A 20,060-nucleotide genomic window follows, 5' to 3' on the forward strand; every position below is an offset into this window, starting at 1 on the left:
CGCAACGAAATCAATTAATATGGAACGTTGTTAATCAATAAGAACGGGACATTTCAGTTGGTATCAGAATATATACAGGGTTTAATTATTTATATCATTCATATGTATTATTTACCTCTATTTTTGTATAATTTGTTTTAATAATAGTTTTTCAAATTTGATTACCCCCACATCGATCCGTTGAATTTCAAATAGATCTTGTACCAGGAGCTGCACCAATAGCTCGTGCTCCTTACAGACTCGCACCCAGCGAGATGAAAGAACTACAAAGCCAATTACAAGAACTTTTAGAGCGTGGTTTCATTCGACCAAGCACATCACCGTGGGGAGCTCCTGTTTTGTTTGTCAAGAAGAAAGATGGTACATTCAGGTTGTGTATCGACTACCGAGAGTTGAACAAACTTACCATCAAGAACCGCTACCCACTACCGAGAATCGATGACTTATTTGATAAACTACAAGGCTCGTCTGTTTATTCAAAGATTGACTTACGTTCCGGGTATCATCAAATGCGGGTGAAAGAAGATGATATTCCAAAGACTGCTTTCAGAACACGTTACGGTCATTACGAGTTTATGGTCATGCCGTTTGGTTTAACTAATGCACCAGCTGTGTTCATGGACCTTATGAACCGAGTGTGTGGACCATACCTTGACAAGTTTGTCATTGTTTTCATTGATGACATACTTATTTACTCAAAGAATGACCAAGAACACGGTGAACATTTGAGAAAGGTGTTAGAAGTATTGAGGAAGGAAGAATTGTACGCTAAGTTTTCAAAGTGTGCATTTTGGTTGGAAGAAGTTCAATTCCTCGGTCACATAGTGAACAAAGAAGGTATTAAGGTGGATCCGGCAAAGATAAAAACTGTTGAAAAGTGGGAAACCCCGAAAACTCCGAAACACATACGCCAGTTTTTAGGACTAGCTGGTTACTACAGAAGGTTCATCCAAGACTTTTCCAGAATAGCAAAATCCTTGACTGCATTAACGCGTAAAGGGAAGAAATTTGAATGGAATGATGAACAAGAGAAAGCGTTTCAGTTATGGAAGAAAAAGCTAACTACGGCACCTATATTGTCATTGCCTGAAGGGAATGATGATTTTGTGATTTATTGTGATGCATCAAAGCAAGGTCTCGGTTGTGTATTAATGCAACGAACGAAGGTGATTGCTTATGCGTCTAGACAATTGAAGATTCACGAACAAAATTATACGACGCATGATTTGCAATTAGGCGCGGTTGTTTTTGCATTAAAGACTTGGAGGCACTACTTATATGGGGTCAAAAGTATTATATATACCGACCACAAAAGTCTTCAACACATATTTAATCAGAAACAACTGAATATGAGGCAGCGTAGGTGGATTGAATTATTGAATGATTATGACTTTGAGATTCGTTACCACCCGGGGAAGGCAAATGTGGTAGCCGATGCCTTGAGCAGGAAGGACAGAGAACCCATTCGAGTAAAATCTATGAATATAATGATTCATAATAACATTACTACTCAAATAAAGGAGGCGCAACAAGGATTTTTAAAAGAGGGAAATTTAAAGGATGAAATACCCAAAGGATCGGAGAAGCATCTTAATATTCGGGAAGACGGAACCCGGTATAGGGCTGAAAGGATTTGGGTACCAAAATTTGGAGATATGAGAGAAATGGTACTTAGAGAAGCTCATAAAACCAGATACTCAATACATCCTGGAACGGGGAAGATGTACAAGGATCTCAAGAAACATTTTTGGTGGCCGGGTATGAAAGCCGATGTTGCTAAATACGTAGGAGAATGTTTGACGTGTTCTAAGGTCAAAGCTGAGCATCAGAAACCATCAGGTCTACTTCAACAACCCGAAATCCCTGAATGGAAATGGGAAAACATTACCATGGATTTCATCACTAAATTGCCAAGGACTGCAAGTGGTTTTGATACTATTTCGGTAATAGTTGATCGTCTCACCAAATCAGCACACTTCCTGCCAATAAGAGAAGATGACAAGATGGAGAAGTTAGCACGACTGTATTTGAAGGAAGTCGTCTCCAGACATGGAATACCAATCTCTATTATCTCTGATAGGGATGGCAGATTTATTTCAAGATTCTTGCAGACATTACAGCAAGCATTTGGAACTCGTCTAGACATGAGTACTGCCTATCATCCACAAACTGATGGGCAGAGCGAAAGGACGATACAAACGCTTGAAGACATGCTACGAGCATGTGTTATTGATTTCGGAAACAGTTGGGATCGACATCTACCGTTAGCAGAATTTTCCTACAACAACAGCTACCATTCAAGTATTGAGATGGCGCCGTTTGAAGCACTTTATGGTAGAAAGTGCAGGTCTCCGATTTGTTGGAGTGAAGTGGGGGATAGACAGATTACGGGTCCGGAGATTATACAAGAAACTACCGAGAAGATCATCCAAATTCAACAACGGTTGAAAACCGCCCAAAGTCGACAAAAGAGCTACGCTGACATTAAAAGAAAAGATATAGAATTTGAAATTGGAGAGATGGTCATGCTTAAAGTTGCACCTTGGAAAGGCGTTGTTTGATTTGGTAAACGAGGGAAATTAAATCCAAGGTATATTGGACCATTCAAGATTATTGATCGTGTCGGAACAGTAGCTTACCGACTAGAGTTACCTCAACAACTCGCGGCTGTACATAACACTTTCCACGTCTTGAATTTGAAGAAATGTTTTGCTAAAGAAGATCTCACTATTCCGTTAGATGAAATCCAAATCAACGAAAAACTTCAATTCATCGAAGAACCCGTCGAAATAATGGATCGTGAGGTTAAAAGACTTAAGCAAAACAAGATACCAATTGTTAAGGTTCGATGAAATGCTCGTAGAGGACCCGAGTTCACCTGGGAGCATGAAGATCAGATGAAGAAGAAATACCCGCATCTATTTCCAGAAGATTCGTCAACACCTTCAACAGCTTAAAATTTCGGGACGAAATTTATTTAACGGGTAGGTACTGTAGTGACCCGAACTTTTCCATGTTTATATATATTAATTGAGATTGATATTTACATGATTAAATATTTCCAACATGTTAAGCAATCAAACTTGTTAAGACTTGATTAATTGAAATATGTTTCATATAGACAATTGACCACCCAAGTTGACCGGTGATTCACGAACGTTAAAACTTGTAAAAACTATATGATGACATATATATGGATATATATATAGTTAACATGATACTATGATAAGTAAACATATCATTAAGTATATTAACAATGAACTACATATGTAAAAACAAGACTACTAACTTAATGATTTTTAAACGAGACATATATGTAACGATTATCGTTGTAAAGACATTTAATGTATATGTATCATATTAAGAGATATTCATACATGATAATATCATGATAATATAATAATTTAAAATCTCATTTGATATTATAAACATTGGGTTAACAACATTTAACAAGATCGTTAACCTAAAGGTTTCAAAACAACACTTACATGTAACGACTAACGATGACTTAACGACTCAGTTAAAATGTATATACATGTAGTGTTTTAATATGTATTTATACACTTTTGAAAGACTTCAATACACTTATCAAAATACTTCTACTTAACAAAAATGCTTACAATTACATCCTCGTTCAGTTTCATCAACAATTCTACTCGTATGCACCCGTATTCGTACTCGTACAATACACAGCTTTTAGATGTATGTACTATTGATATATACACTCCAATGATCAGCTCTTAGCAGCCCATGTGAGTCACCTAACACATGTGGGAACCATCATTTGGCAACTAGCATGAAATATCTCATAAAATTACAAAAATATGAGTAATCATTCATGACTTATTTACATGAAAACAAAATTACATATCCTTTATATCTAATCCATACACCAACGACCAAAAACACCTACAAACACTTTCATTCTTCAATTTTCTTCATCTAATTGATCTCTCTCAAGTTCTATCTTCAAGTTCTAAGTGTTCTTCATAAATTCTAAAAGTTCTAGTTTCATAAAATCAAGAATACTTTCAAGTTTGCTAGCTCACTTCCAATCTTGTAAGGTGATCATCCAACTACAAGAAATCTTTGTTTCTTACAGTAGGTTATCATTCTAATACAAGGTAATAATCATATTCAAACTTTGGTTCAATTTCTATAACTATAACAATCTTATTTCAAGTGATGATCTTACTTGAACTTGTTTTCGTGTCATGATTCTGCTTCAAGAACATTTAGCCATCCAAGGATCCATTGAAGCTAGATCCATTTTTCTATTTTCCAGTAGGTTTATCCAAGGAACTTAAGGTAGTAATGATGTTCATAACATCATTCGATTCATACATATAAAGCTATCTTATTCGAAGGTTTAAACTTGTAATCACTAGAACATAGTTTAGTTAATTCTAAACTTGTTCGCAAACAAAAGTTAATCCTTCTAACTTGACTTTTAAAATCAACTAAACACATGTTCTATATCTATATGATATGCTAACTTAATGATTTAAAACCTGGAAACACGAAAAACACCGTAAAACCGGATTTACGCCGTCGTAGTAACACCGCGGGCTGTTTTGGGTTAGTTAATTAAAAACTATGATAAACTTTGATTTAAAAGTTTTTATTCTGAGAAAATGATTTTTATTATGAACATGAAACTATATCCAAAAATTATGGTTAAACTCAAAGTGGAAGTATGTTTTCTAAAATGGTCATCTAGACGTCGTTCTTTCGACTGAAATGACTACCTTTACAAAAACGACTTGTAACTTATTTTTCCTACTATAAACCTATACTTTTTCTTTTTAGATTCATAAAATAGAGTTAAATATGAAACCATAGCAATTTGATTCACTCAAAACGGATTTAAAATGAAGAAGTTATGGGTAAAACAAGATTGGATAATTTTTCTCATTTTAGCTACGTGAAAATTGGTAACAAATCTATTCCAACCATAACTTAATCAACTTGTATTGTATATTATGTAATCTTGAGATACCATAGACACGTATACAATGTTTCGACCTATCATGTCGACACATCTATATATATTTCGGAACAACCATAGACACTCTATATGTGAATGTTGGAGTTAGCTATACAGGGTTGAGGTTGATTCCAAAATATATATAGTTTGAGTTGTGATCAATACTGAGATACGTATACACTGGGTCGTGGATTGATTCAAGATAATATTTATCGATTTATTTCTGTACATCTAACTGTGGACAACTAGTTATAGGTTACTAACGAGGACAGCTGACTTAATAAACTTAAAACATCAAAATATATTAAAAGTGTTGTAAATATATTTTGAACATACTTTGATATATATGTATATATTGTTATAGGTTCGTGAATCAACCAGTGGCCAAGTCTTACTTCCCGACGAAGTAAAAATCTGTGAAGGTGAGTTATAGTCCCACTTTTAAAATCTAATATTTTTGGGATGAGAATACATGCAGGTTTTATAAATGATTTACAAAATAGACACAAGTACGTGAAACTACATTCTATGGTTGAATTATCGAAATCGAATATGCCCCTTGTTATTAAGTCTGGTAATCTAAGAATTAGGGAACAGACACCCTAATTGACGCGAATCCTAAAGATAGATCTATTGGGCCTAACAAACCCCATCCAAAGTACCGGATGCTTTAGTACTTCGAAATTTATATCATATCCGAAGGGTGTCCCGGAATGATGGGGATATTCTTATATATGCATCTTGTTAATGTCGGTTACCAGGTGTTCACCATATGAATGATTTTTATCTCTATGTATGGGATGTGTATTGAAATATGAAATCTTGTGGTCTATTGTTACGATTTGATATATATGGGTTAAACCTATAACTCACCAACATTTTTGTTGACGTTTAAAGCATGTTTATTCTCAGGTGAATATTAAGAGCTTCCGCTGTTGCATACTAAAATAAGGACTAGATTTGGAGTCCGTGTTTGTATGATATTGTGTAAAAACTGCATTCAAGAAACTGATTTCGATGTAACATATTTGTATTGTAAACCATTATGTAATGGTCGTGTGTAAACAGGATATTTTAGATTATCATTATTTGATAATCTACGTAAAGCTTTTTAAACCTTTATTTATGAAATAAAGGTTATGGTTTGTTTTAAAAATGAATGCAATCTTTGAAAAACGTCTCATATAGAGGTCAAAACCTCGCAACGAAATCAATTAATATGGAACGTTTTTAATCAATAAGAACGGGACATTTCAGTTCCATATTAATTGATTTCGTTGCGAGGTTTTGACCTCTATATGAGACGTTTTTCAAAGACTGCATTCATTTTAAAACAAACCATAACCTTTATTTCATCAATAAAGGTTTAAAAAGCTTTACGTAGATTATCAAATAATGATAATCTAAAATATCCTGTTTACACACGACCATTACATAATGGTTTACAATACAAATATGTTACAACAAAATAAGTTTCTTGAATGCAGTTTTTACACAATATCATACAAGCATGGACTCCAAATCTCGTCCTTATTTAAGTATGCGACAGCGGAAGCTCTTAATAATCACCTGAGAATAAACATGCTTAAAACGTCAACAAAAATGTTGGTGAGTTATAGGTTTAACCTATATATATCAAATCATAATAATAGACCACAAGATTTCATATTTCAATACACATCCCATACATAGAGATAAAAATCATTCATATGGTGAACACCTGGTAACCGACATTAACAAGATGCATAAATAAGAATATCCCCATCATTCCGGGACACCCTTCGGATATGATATAAATTTCGAAGTACTAAAGCATCCGGTACTTTGGATGGGGTTTGTTAGGCCCAATAGATCTATCTTTAGGATTCGCGTCAATTAGGGTGTCTGTTCCCTAATTCTTAGATTACCAGACTTAATAAAAAGGGGCATATTCGATTTCGATAATTCAACCATAGAATGTAGTTTCTCGTACTTGTGTCTACTTTGTAAATCATTTATAAAACCTGCATGTATTCTCATCCCAAAAATATTAGATTTTAAAAGTGGGACTATAATAAAATATATAGATGTTATTTAAGTAAGTGTACTGAAGAGGACAAAGTGAAGTACGCTACGCATACCTTCACAGGTTCTGCGTTAACATGGTGGAATACCTATCTAGAGCAAGTGGGACAAGACGATGCGTACGCACTACCGTGGTCAGCATTCAAGCACTTAATGAACGAGAAGTACCGTCCCAGAACCGAGGTCAATAAGCTCAAGACAGAACTTAGAGGGTTACGAACCCAAGGATTTGATATTACCACGTACGAAAGACGATTCACAGAATTGTGCCTATTGTGTCCGGGAGCATTCGAAGATGAGGAAGAGAAGATCGACGCGTTTGTGAAAGGATTACCGGAAAGAATCCAAGAAGATATAAGTTCACACGAGCCCGCCTCCATACAACAGGCATGTAGAATGGATCACAAACTAGTGAACCAGATTGAAGAAAGAATTAAAGAACAGACTGCTGAAGAGGTCAATGTGAAGCAAGTCAAAAGAAAGTGGGAGGAAAATGGTGATAAGAATCACCAATACAACAACAACAACAATCGCAACATCAATCGCAACTACAACAAACGGCTCAACAACAACAACAACAACAACAACAACAGCAACTACAACAATCATCCCAACAACAATAATAACCGCAACAACAACAATCAGAAACAGCTATGCCAAAGGTGTGAAAAGTATCACTCGGGGTTCTGCACCAAATTTTGCAACAAGTGTAAAAGAAATGGTCATAGCGCGGCGAAGTGTGAGGTCTACGGACCAGGGGTTAATAGAACAAAAGGAACAAATGGTGTCGGAACGAGTAATGGCGAAGCAAGTAGTGTCGGAGCAAGCTATGCCAATGTAGTTTGTTATAAATGTGGAAAACCGGGCCACATTATTAGAAATTGCCCGAACCAGGAGAACACGAATGGACAAGGCCGCGGAAGAGTTTTCAATATTAATGCGGCAGAGGCACAGGAAGACCCGGAGCTTGTTACGGGTACGTTTCTTATTGACAATAAATCTGCTTATGTTTTATTTGATTCGGGTGCGGATAGAAGCTATATGAGTAGAGATTTTTGTGCTAAATTAAGTTGTCCATTGACGCCTTTGGATAGTAAATTTTTACTCGAATTAGCAAATGGTAAATTAATTTCAGCAGATAATATATGTCGAAATTGAGAAATTAAACTGGTTAGCGAAACATTTAAGATTGATTTGATACCAGTAGAGTTAGGGAGTTTTGATGTGATAATCGGTATGGACTAGTTGAAAGAAGTGAAAGCAGAGATCGTTTGTTACAAAAATGCAATTTGCATTATACGAGAAAAAGGAAAACCCTTAATGGTGTACGGAGAAAAGGGCAACACGAAGCTACATCTTATTAGTAATTTGAAGGCACAAAAACTAATAAGAAAAGGTTGCTATGCTGTTCTAGCACACGTCGAGAAAGTACAAACTGAAGAAAAGAGCATCAATGATGTTCCCGTCGCAAAAGAATTTCCCGATGTATTTCCGAAAGAATTACCGGGATTACCCCCACATCGATCCGTTGAATTTCAAATAGATCTTGTACCAGGAGCTGCACCAATAGCTCGTGCTCCTTACAGACTCGCACCCAGTGAGATGAAAGAACTGCAAAGCCAATTACAAGAACTTTTAGAGCGTGGTTTCATTCGACCAAGCACATCACCTTGGGGAGCTCCTGTTTTGTTTGTCAAGAAGAAAGATGGTACATTCAGGTTGTGTATCGACTACCGAGAGTTGAACAAACTTACCATCAAGAATCGCTACCCACTACCGAGAATCGACGACTTATTTGATCAACTACAAGGCTCGTCTGTTTATTCAAAGATTGACTTACGTTCCGGGTATCATCAAATGCGGGTGAAAGAAGATGATATTCCAAAGACTGCTTTCAGAACACGTTACGGTCATTACGAGTTTATGGTCATGCCGTTTGGTTTAACTAATGCACCAGCTGTGTTCATGGACCTTATGAACCGAGTGTGTGGACCATACCTTGACAAGTTTGTCATTGTTTTCATTGATGACATACTTATTTACTCAAAGAATGACCAAGAACACGGTGAACATTTGAGAAAGGTGTTAGAAGTATTGAGGAAGGAAGAATTGTACGCTAAGTTTTCAAAGTGTGCATTTTGGTTGGAAGAAGTTCAATTCCTCGGTCACATAGTGAACAAAGAAGGTATTAAGGTGGATCCGGCAAAGATAGAAACTGTTGAAAAGTGGGAAACCCCGAAAACTCCGAAACACATACGCCAGTTTTTAGGACTAGCTGGTTACTACAGAAGGTTCATCCAAGACTTTTCTAGAATAGCAAAACCCTTGACTGCATTAACGCATAAAGGGAAGAAATTCGAATGGAATGATGAACAAGAGAAAGCGTTTCAGTTATTGAAGAAAAAGCTAACTACGGCACCTATATTGTCATTGCCTGAAGGGAATGATGATTTTGTGATTTATTGTGATGCATCAAAGCATGGTCTCGGTTGTGTATTAATGCAATGAACGAAGGTGATTGCTTATGCATCTAGACAATTGAAGATTCACGAACAAAATTATACAACGCATGATTTGGAATTAGGCACGGTTGTTTTTGCATTAAAGACTTGGAGGCACTACTTATATGGGGTCAAAAGTATTATATATACCGACCACAAAAGTCTTCAACACATATTTAATCAGAAACAACTGAATATGAGGCAGCGTAGGTGGATTGAATTGTTGAATGATTACGACTTTGAGATTCGTTACCACCCGGGGAAGGCAAATGTGGTAGCCGATGCCTTGAGCAGGAAGGACAGAGAACCCATTCGAGTAAAATCTATGAATATAATGATTCATAATAACATTACTACTCAAATAAAGGAGGCGCAACAAGGAGTTTTAAAAGAGGGAAATTTAAAGGATGAAATACCCAAAGGATCGGAGAAGCATCTTAATATTCGGGAAGACGGAACCCGGTATAGGGCTGAAAGGATTTGGGTACCAAAATTTGGAGATATGAGAGAAATGGTACTTAGAGAAGCTCATAAAACCAGATACTCAATACATCCTGGAACGGGGAAGATGTACAAGGATCTCAAGAAACATTTTTGGTGGCCGGGTATGAAAGCCGATGTTGCTAAATACGTAGGAGAATGTTTGACGTGTTCTAAGGTCAAAGCTGAGCATCCGAAACCATTAGGTCTACTTCAACAACCCGAAATCCCGGAATGGAAATGGGAAAACATTACCATGGATTTCATCACTAAATTGCCAAGGACTGCAAGTGGTTTTGATACTATTTGGGTAATAGTTGATCGTCTCACCAAATCAGCACACTTCCTACCAATAAGAGAAGATGACAAGATGGAGAAGTTAGCATGACTGTATTTGAAGGAAGTCGTCTCCAGACATGGAATACCAATCTCTATTATCTCTGATAGGGATGGCAGATTTATTTCAAGATTCTGGCAGACATTACAGCAAGCATTAGGAACTCGTCTAGACATGAGTACTGCCTATCATCCACAAACTGATGGGCAGAGCGAAAGGACGATACAAACGCTTGAAGACATGCTACGAGCATGTGTTATTGATTTCGGAAACAGTTGGGATCGACATCTACCGTTAGCAGAATTTTCCTACAACAACAGCTACCATTCAAGCATTGAGATGGCGCCGTTTGAAGCACTTTATGGTAGAAAGTGCAGGTCTCCGATTTGTTGGAGTGAAGTGGGGGATAGACAGATTACGGGTCCGGAGATTATACAAGAAACTACCGAAAAGATCATCCAAATTCAACAACGGTTGAAAACCGCCCAAAGTCGACAAAAGAGCTACGCTGACATTAAAAGAAAAGATATAGAATTTGAAATTGGAGAGATGGTCATGCTTAAAGTTGCACCTTGGAAAGGCGTTGTTCGATTTGGTAAACGAGGGAAATTAAATCCAAGGTATATTGGACCATTCAAGATTATTGATCGTGTCGGAACAGTAGCTTACCGACTAGAGTTACCTCAACAACTCGCGGCTATACATAACACTTTCCACGTCTCGAATTTGAAGAAATGTTTTGCTAAAGAAGATCTCACTATTCCGTTAGATGAAATCCAAATCAACGAAAAACTTCAATTCATCGAAGAACCCGTCGAAATAATGGATCGTGAGGTTAAAAGACTTAAGCAAAACAAGATACCAATTGTTAAGGTTTGATGGAATGCTCGTAGAGGACCCGAGTTCACCTGGGAGCGTGAAGATTAGATGAAGAAGAAATACCCGCATCTATTTCCAGAAGATTCGTCAACACCTTCAACAGCTTAAAATTTCGGGACGAAATTTATTTAACGGGTAGGTACTGTAGTGACCCGAACTTTTCCATGTTTATATATATTAACTGAGATTGATATTTACATGATTAAATGTTTCCAACATGTTAAGCAATCAAACTTGTTAAGACTTGATTAATTGAAATAGGTTTCATATAGACAATTGACCACCCAAGTTGACCGGTGATTCACGAACGTTAAAACTTGTAAAAACTATATGATGACATATATATGGTTATATATATAGTTAACATGATATTATGATAAGTAAACATATCATTAATTATATTAACAGTGAAATACATATGTAAAAACAAGACTACTAACTTAATGATTTTGAAACGAGACATATATGTAACGATTATCGTTGTAACGACATTTAATGTATATATATCATATTAAGAGATATTCGTACATCATAATATCATGATAATATAATAATTTAAAATCTCTTTTGATATTATAAACATTGGGTTAACAACATTTAACAAGATCGTTAACCTAAAGGTTTCAAAACAACATTTACATGTAACGACTAACGATGACTTAACGACTCAGTTAAAATGTATATACATGTAGTGTTTTAATATGTATTCATACACTTTTGAAAGACTTCAAGACACTTATCAAAATACTTCAACTTAACAAAAATGCTTACAATTACATCCTCGTTCAGTTTCATCAACAATTCTACTCGTATGCACCCGTATTCGTACTCGTACAATACACAGCTTTTAGATGTATGTACTATTGGTATATACACTCCAATGATCAGCTCTTAGCAGCCCATGTGAGTCACCTAACACATGTGGGAACCATCATTTGGCAACTAGCATGAAATATCTCATAAAATTACAAAAATATGAGTAATCATTCATGACTTATTTACATGAAAACAAAATTACATATCCTTTATATCTAATCCATACACCAATGACCAAAAACACCTACAAACACTTTCATTCTTCAATTTTCTTCATCTAATTGATCTCTCTCAAGTTCTATCTTCAAGTTCTAAGTGTTCTTCATAAATTCCAAAAGTTCTAGTTTCATAAAATCAAGAATACTTTCAAGTTTGCTAGCTCACTTCCAATCTTGTAAGGTGATCATCCAACCTCAAGAAATCTTTGTTTCTTACAGTAGGTTATCATTCAAATACAAGGTAATACTCATATTCAAACTTTGGTTCAATTTCTATAACTATAACAATCTTATTTCAAGTGATGATCTTACTTGAACTTGTTTTCGTGTCATGATTCTGCTTCAAGAACTTCGAGCCATCCAAGGATCCATTGAAGCTAGATCCATTTTTCTCTTTTCCAGTAGGTTTATCCAAGGAACTTAAGGTAGTAATGATGTTCATAACATCATTCAATTCATACATATAAAGCTATCTTATTCGGAGGTTTAAACTTGTAATCACTAGAACATAGTTTAGTTAATTCTAAACTTGTTCGCAAACAAAAGTTAATCCTTCTAACTTGACTTTTAAAATCAACTAAACACATGTTCTATATCTATATGATATGCTAACTTAATGATTTAAAACCTGGAAACACGAAAAACACCGTAAAACCGGATTTACGCCGTCGTAGTAACACCGCGGGCTGTTTTGGGTTAGTTAATTAAAAACTATGATAAACTTTGATTTAAAAGTTGTTATTCTGAGAAAATTATTTTTATTATGAACATGAAACTATATCCAAAAATTATGGTTAAACTCAAAGTGGAAGTATGTTTTCTAAAATGGTCATCTAGACGTCGTTCTTTCGACTGAAATGACTACCTTTACAAAAACGACTTGTAACTTATTTTTCCGACTATAAACCTATACTTTTTCTGTTTAGATTCATAAAATAGAGTTCAATATGAAACCATAGCAATTTGATTCACTCAAAACGGATTTAAAATGAAGAAGTTATGGGTAAAACAAGATTGGATAATTTTTCTCATTTTAGCTACGTGAATATTTGTAACAAATCTATTACAACCATAACTTAATCAACTTGTATTGTATATTATGTAATCTTGAGATACCATAGACACGTATACAATGTTTCGACCTATCATGTCGACACATCTATATATATTTCGGAACAACCATAGACACTCTATATGTGAATGTTGGAGTTAGCTATACAGGGTTGAGGTTGATTCCAAAATATATATAGTTTGAGTTGTGATCAATACTGAGATACGTATACACTAGGTCGTGGATTGATTCAAGATAATATTTATCGATTTATTTCTGTACATCTAACTGTGGACAACTAGTTGTAGGTTACTAACGAGGACAGCTGACTTAATAAACTTAAAACATCAAAATATATTAAAAGTGTTGTAAATATATTTTGAACATACTTTGATATATATGTATATATTGTTATAGGTTCGTGAATCAACCAGTGGCCAAGTCTTACTTCCCGACGAAGTAAAAATCTGTGAAAGTGAGTTATAGTCCCACTTTTAAAATCTAATATTTTTGGGATGAGAATACATGCAGGTTTTATAAATGATTTACAAAATAGACACAAGTACGTGAAACTACATTCTATGGTTGAATTATCGAAATCGAATATGCCCCTTGTTATTAAGTCTGGTAATCTAAGAATTAGGGAACAGACACCCTAATTGACGTGAATCCTAAAGATAGATCTATTGGGCTTAACAAACCCCATCCAAAGTACCGGATGCTTTAGTACTTCGAAATTTATATCATATCCGAAGGGTGTCCCGGAATGATGGGGATATTCTTATATATGCATCTTGTTAATGTCGGTTACCAGGTGTTCACCATATGAATGATTTTTATCTCTATGTATGGGATGTGTATTGAAATATGAAATCTTGTGGTCTATTATTATGATTTGATATATATAGGTTAAACCTATAACTCACCAACATTTTTGTTGACGTTTTAAGCATGTTTATTCTCAGGTGATTATTAAGAGCTTCCGCTGTCGCATACTTAAATAAGGACGAGATTTGGAGTCCATGCTTGTATGATATTGTGTAAAAACTGCATTCAAGAAACTTATTTTGTTGTAACATATTTGTATTGTAAACCATTATGTAATGGTCGTGTGTAAACAGGATATTTTAGATTATCATTATTTGATAATCTACGTAAAGCTTTTTAAACCTTTATTGATGAAATAAAGGTTATGGTTTGTTTTAAAATGAATGCAGTCTTTGAAAAACGTCTCATATAGAGGTCAAAACCTCGCAACGAAATCAATTAATATGGAACGTTGTTAATCAATAAGAACGGGACATTTCAGTTGGTATCAAATACTGAGATACGTATACACTGGGTCGTGGATTGATTCAAGATAATATTTATCGATTTATTTCTGTACATCTAACTGTGGACAACTAGTTGTAGGTTACTAACGAGGACAGCTGACTTAATAAACTTAAAACATCAAAATATATTAAAAGTGTTGTAAATATATTTTGAACATACTTTGATATATATGTATACATTTTTATAGGTTCGTGAATCAACCAGTGGCCAAGTCTTACTTCCCGACGAAGTAAAAATATGTGAAAGTGAGTTATAGTCCCACTTTTAAAATCTAATATTTTTGGGATGAGAATACATGCAGGTTTTATAAATGATTTACAAAATAGACACAAGTACGTGAAACTACATTCTATGGTTGAATTATCGAAATCGAATATGCCCCTTGTTATTAAGTCTGGTAATCTAAGAATTAGGGAACAGACACCCTAATTGACGCGAATCCTAAAGATAGATCTATTGGGCTTAACAAACCCCATCCAAAGTACCGGATGCTTTAGTACTTCGAAATTTATATCATATCCGAAGGGTGTCCCGGAATGATGGGGATATTCTTATATATGCATCTTGTTAATGTCGGTTACCAGGTGTTCACCATATGAATGATTTTTATCTCTATGTATGGGATGTGTATTGAAATATGAAATCTTGTGGTCTATTATTATGATTTGATATATATAGGTTAAACCTATAACTCACCAACATTTTTGTTGACGTTTTAAGCATGTTTATTCTCAGGTGATTATTAAGAGCTTCCGCTGTCGCATAATTAAATAAGGACGAGATTTGGAGTCCATGCTTGTATGATATTGTGTAAAAACTGCATTCAAGAAACTTATTTTGTTGTAACATATTTGTATTGTAAACCATTATGTAATGGTCGTGTGTAAACAGGATATTTTAGATTATCATTATTTGATAATCTACGTAAAGCTTTTTAAACCTTTATTGATGAAATAAAGTTTATGGTTTGTTTTAAAATGAATGCAGTCTTTGAAAAACGTCTCATATAAAGGTCAAAACCTCGCAACGAAATCAATTAATATGGAACGTTGTTAATCAATAAGAACGGGACATTTCAGTTGGTATCCGAGCGATGGTCTTAGAGAACCAGAATTTTGCATTAGTGTGTCTTATCTAGTTTGTTAGGATGCATTAGTGAGTTTGGACTTCGACCGTGTTTACTTGAAAAATGATTGCTTAACAAATTTTGTTGGAAACTATATATTTTTAACATGTGAATATTATGTGATATATTAATCTCTTAACGCGTTTGATATTATGTGATAGATGTCTACCTCTAGAACAAGTCCCATTGACTCACCTAATAATAATGAAGAGTCAAATGTAAATTGGAATGATTCGTGGACTGATTCACAAGTTCTCGAAGAGGAACCGGAAGAAGAGTCGGAACCGGAAGAAGAATCGGAATCGGAAGAAGAATCGGAACCGGATGAAGAAATAGAACCGGTGGGGGAAATAATGAAACGGTTAAGTAAAATAAAATCCTCAACCAACCGATCAAGGTTAATTATGGTCAATGGTGTTTCCGCCAAGGAAGCAAAATATTGGGAGGATTACCAATTCTCCGATGAATCAGATTCCGACGAGAATTCCGATGATGTTATAGAAATTACCCCAACTGAATTTAAAAAGGCAAAAGAAAATAATAAGGGAAAGGGCATAAAAATAGAGAAATCTAATTCCAACCCCGATGAACTGTATATGTATCGTCAACCCCCGAAGTCCTTAAGTTGTAACAATGACCCGGGAACCTCTAAACCACCAGGTTTTTCTAAACCAATGTGGATAATGACGGCTCGTATTAGGGGAACATCATATATCCCTAGAAACTTGGCAAAACGAACAAAAATCGAAGAAGAAGAAACGAACGAGTCGGAATAAGATAGTTGTATTCGTGTGGTGTAATATATGTAATATAGTGTTCTTATGCTTTATGATATATGTAAAAATTGCTTGTATTAATAAGTATTTTTTTTATGAATCTAACTCTTGTCTATTTTACAGTTTAAAAACACAAAATGGATAGACAACCCAATATTTTAAGAGACCTACCCGGAGACATGATTGATGAAATCTTGTCTAGAGTCGGCCAGAATTCCTCGGCACAACTATTTAAGGCGAGATCAGTTTGTAAGACATTCAAAGAACGTTCCAAGAATGTCTTGGTTTATAAGAGACTTTCGTTTTTACCAACTGAAAGGACCCGTTCATATACATTATAAACGATTCACAATAGTTGATTACATTGCTCGGTATTTGACCTCTATATGATACATTTTACAAACATTGCATTCGTTTTTAAAAGACAATCTTTCTTTACATCGAAAATTGACAGGCATGCATACCATTTCATAATATCCACTATCCAACTATAAATTGATTTAATAATAATCTTTGATGAACTCAATGACTCGAATGCAATGTTCTTCGAAATATGCTATGAAAGACTCCAAGTAATATCTTTAAAATGAGCAAATGCACAGCGGAAGATTTCTTTAACACCTGAGAATAAACATGCTTTAAAGTGTCAACCAAAAGGTTGGTGAGTTCATTAGTTTATCATAATCATTTATTTCCATCATTTTAATAGACCACAAGAATTTCATTTCCAGTTCTCATAAATATACGTCTCATGCATAGAGACAAAAATAATCATTCATATGGTGAACACCTGGTAACCGACATTAACAATATGCATATAAGAATATCCCCTATCATTCAGGGATCCTCCTTCGGACATGATATAAATTTCGAAGTACTAAAGCATCCGGTACTTTGGATGGGGTTTGTTAAGCCCAATAGATCTATCTTTAGGATTCGCGTCAATTAGGGTGTCTGTTCCCTAATTCTTAGATTACCAGACTTTAATAAAAAGGGGCATATTCAATTTCGATAATTCAACCATAGAATGTAGTTTCGATTACTTGTGTCTATTTCGTCAAACATTTATAAAAGCGCATGTATTCTCAGTCCCAAAAATATAAAGGGTAAAAAGGCAAATGAAACTCACCATACTGTATTTCGTAGTAAAAATACATATAACGTCATTGAACAAGTGCAAGGTTGGCCTCGGATTCACGAACCTATATTAATTATATATATTTATATGTTGGTCAATATTTGTATTGCAATTTAGGTCAGGTCATAGTGTAATCCTTTCCTATAGCTCGAGTCTGACTCTACAGTATAGTAACATGTTATATTACTCATGCTCAATTAAGATTCTAGTAAAAGGTGACGTGTGAAACAACGTAACACAAATGGTTTCATAATCATAAAATAGTATTTTAGGTTTTTTTTTTTTTTTTTAGAGAAAATCAACACAAAAAGTTAACTGAAAAGTTAACAGGAAAAGTCAAAGTTCAAAGTCAAAAGTCAAAAGTTAAAGTCAAAAGTCAAAGGTCAAAGTAAAAATGAGGTCGCATGCAAATATATAATAACTTATACAAAAATGATTTTCGATCAAACATGACTAAACGGGCCACTTCAGCTATTTTTAGAAAAATTATCGGAACTCCGATTGATAAACGGCCAAAGATAAAAGTTACACATTACCAAAAAGATTAAGCATAAATATTACAGAAGTAAACTAAACCTAGACAACTCGTAGTTGCCAACGCGTTTTCGGCGTTTCAAAGTTAATTTTTCAGCTTTAATAAATTTACAAAAGTGACCGAGTAGCCTACTTTGGAGATTTTTAGAAAATTCCTCAAAACTCGTATTGACAAACGGTCAAAGCCTGCAAATTCTCGTTACCACAAAGATATAACATGATTTTTGGCAAGAGTAAACACATATCAGGCCGACCATGACAACTGATACAAAACTGACATTTTTAAATAAAAACGTTTCAGCTCTTTTTAGAATTTTAAAATGTGACCAAACCGTCAACTTTGATGATTTTTAGAAAAATCGTCGAGACTCGAATTGACAAACGGCCAGAGTCGTTTGTTAGATCTTACAGCAAAGAATTCAGTGGTATTTTTTTTTATATGTGAAACAATGCAGATCAGCGAGAATTTCAGTTCCCGTTTCGACATTTCATCAAAATTTGCAAAACTTCTTTTGTCCATAACTTGACAACCGTTCAACGAAACGAGACGTGCTTTATATGAAAATTCATCTACTCGACGAGTAGAATCCAAATAACAACTTTTTATAACCCATAAAATTAGTTCACTAATTATCATCAGCAATTTTAATTACGAAATTAATTATGCAATTTGTTTATTTCATAACTTTCTAACCGTTACTTGGATTCAAGTGATTCTTAAACCAAAATTCAACTATTTTTTGCTAGCTTTCCAACGACATGATCTTATACCTTATCTCAATCGTATATGTAACTAATTCAGGAATCAACATAACCTATCTAATGGCAATATCAAAAGTACCAGCATGCATAATCCTATATACTTGAGCACTAGTCAGGGATACACTATTAGTATGTAAAAATTAAATTATGAGTACTCACATATCAATATTGAGATTCAATATTGCAGGAAAGGGACGTAAACGCAACGGAGATGATAAACACTATATTGACCTCACGAGCATACCCCTGAACCATACTCAATCACCTCCATAGCTATACCCCATAATTTCCTTAATCCTATCCCACTCGAAAAAACAACTTCGAAATCACTCGAACAACACTCCGTCGTAATATTTTATGTATACTAATAATATCTTGAGATAATACGGAGTAAATATATATATGTAAATCGATTGAGAGAGTTTAGAGAAAACTATTTTCAAGTTTCTATGAAATAATGAAACCTATTGAATTCTATTTATAATAGATTTTTGAATTATTAAAGTGAATTATTAAAGTATGAATTATTAAAGTGAATTATTAAAGTATGAATTATTAAAGTGAATTATTAAAGTATGAATTATTAAAGTATGAATTATTAAAGTGAATTATTAAAGTATGAATTATTAAAGTGAATTATTAAAGTATGAATTATTAAAGTTAAAGTAAAGTAAAAATAAAGTAAAGGTAAAGTTTAAGTATAGTAAAAGTATAAAACTATGTACGTATAATACGCGTATAAATATATATAATATTAATTTAAATCGTTATATATATTTAATAAAATAAAATATAAATATCGTTATCTTTATCATACTAGTTAAGTAATGAGTTGTCAAAAGTGGTTCTAGATATTTATAAAAGTTATATACGTTTTAATAATAAAGTTCTTTTTAAACTGAAAACGTTTTTGTACGTTTGAAACTAAATAGATCAATCGAGTCTTTATAAGATTCAATCTTCCACTATCCTTTGTCTAGTTCTCAATGATTGACAATTTGTTCATATTTATAAATCACTTTACCATTTTCCGAATATTGTTAAAATGAAAAGATT

Source organism: Rutidosis leptorrhynchoides, chromosome 2, assembly GCF_046630445.1.
Source record: "Rutidosis leptorrhynchoides isolate AG116_Rl617_1_P2 chromosome 2, CSIRO_AGI_Rlap_v1, whole genome shotgun sequence".
Lineage (NCBI taxonomy): Eukaryota > Viridiplantae > Streptophyta > Magnoliopsida > Asterales > Asteraceae > Rutidosis > Rutidosis leptorrhynchoides.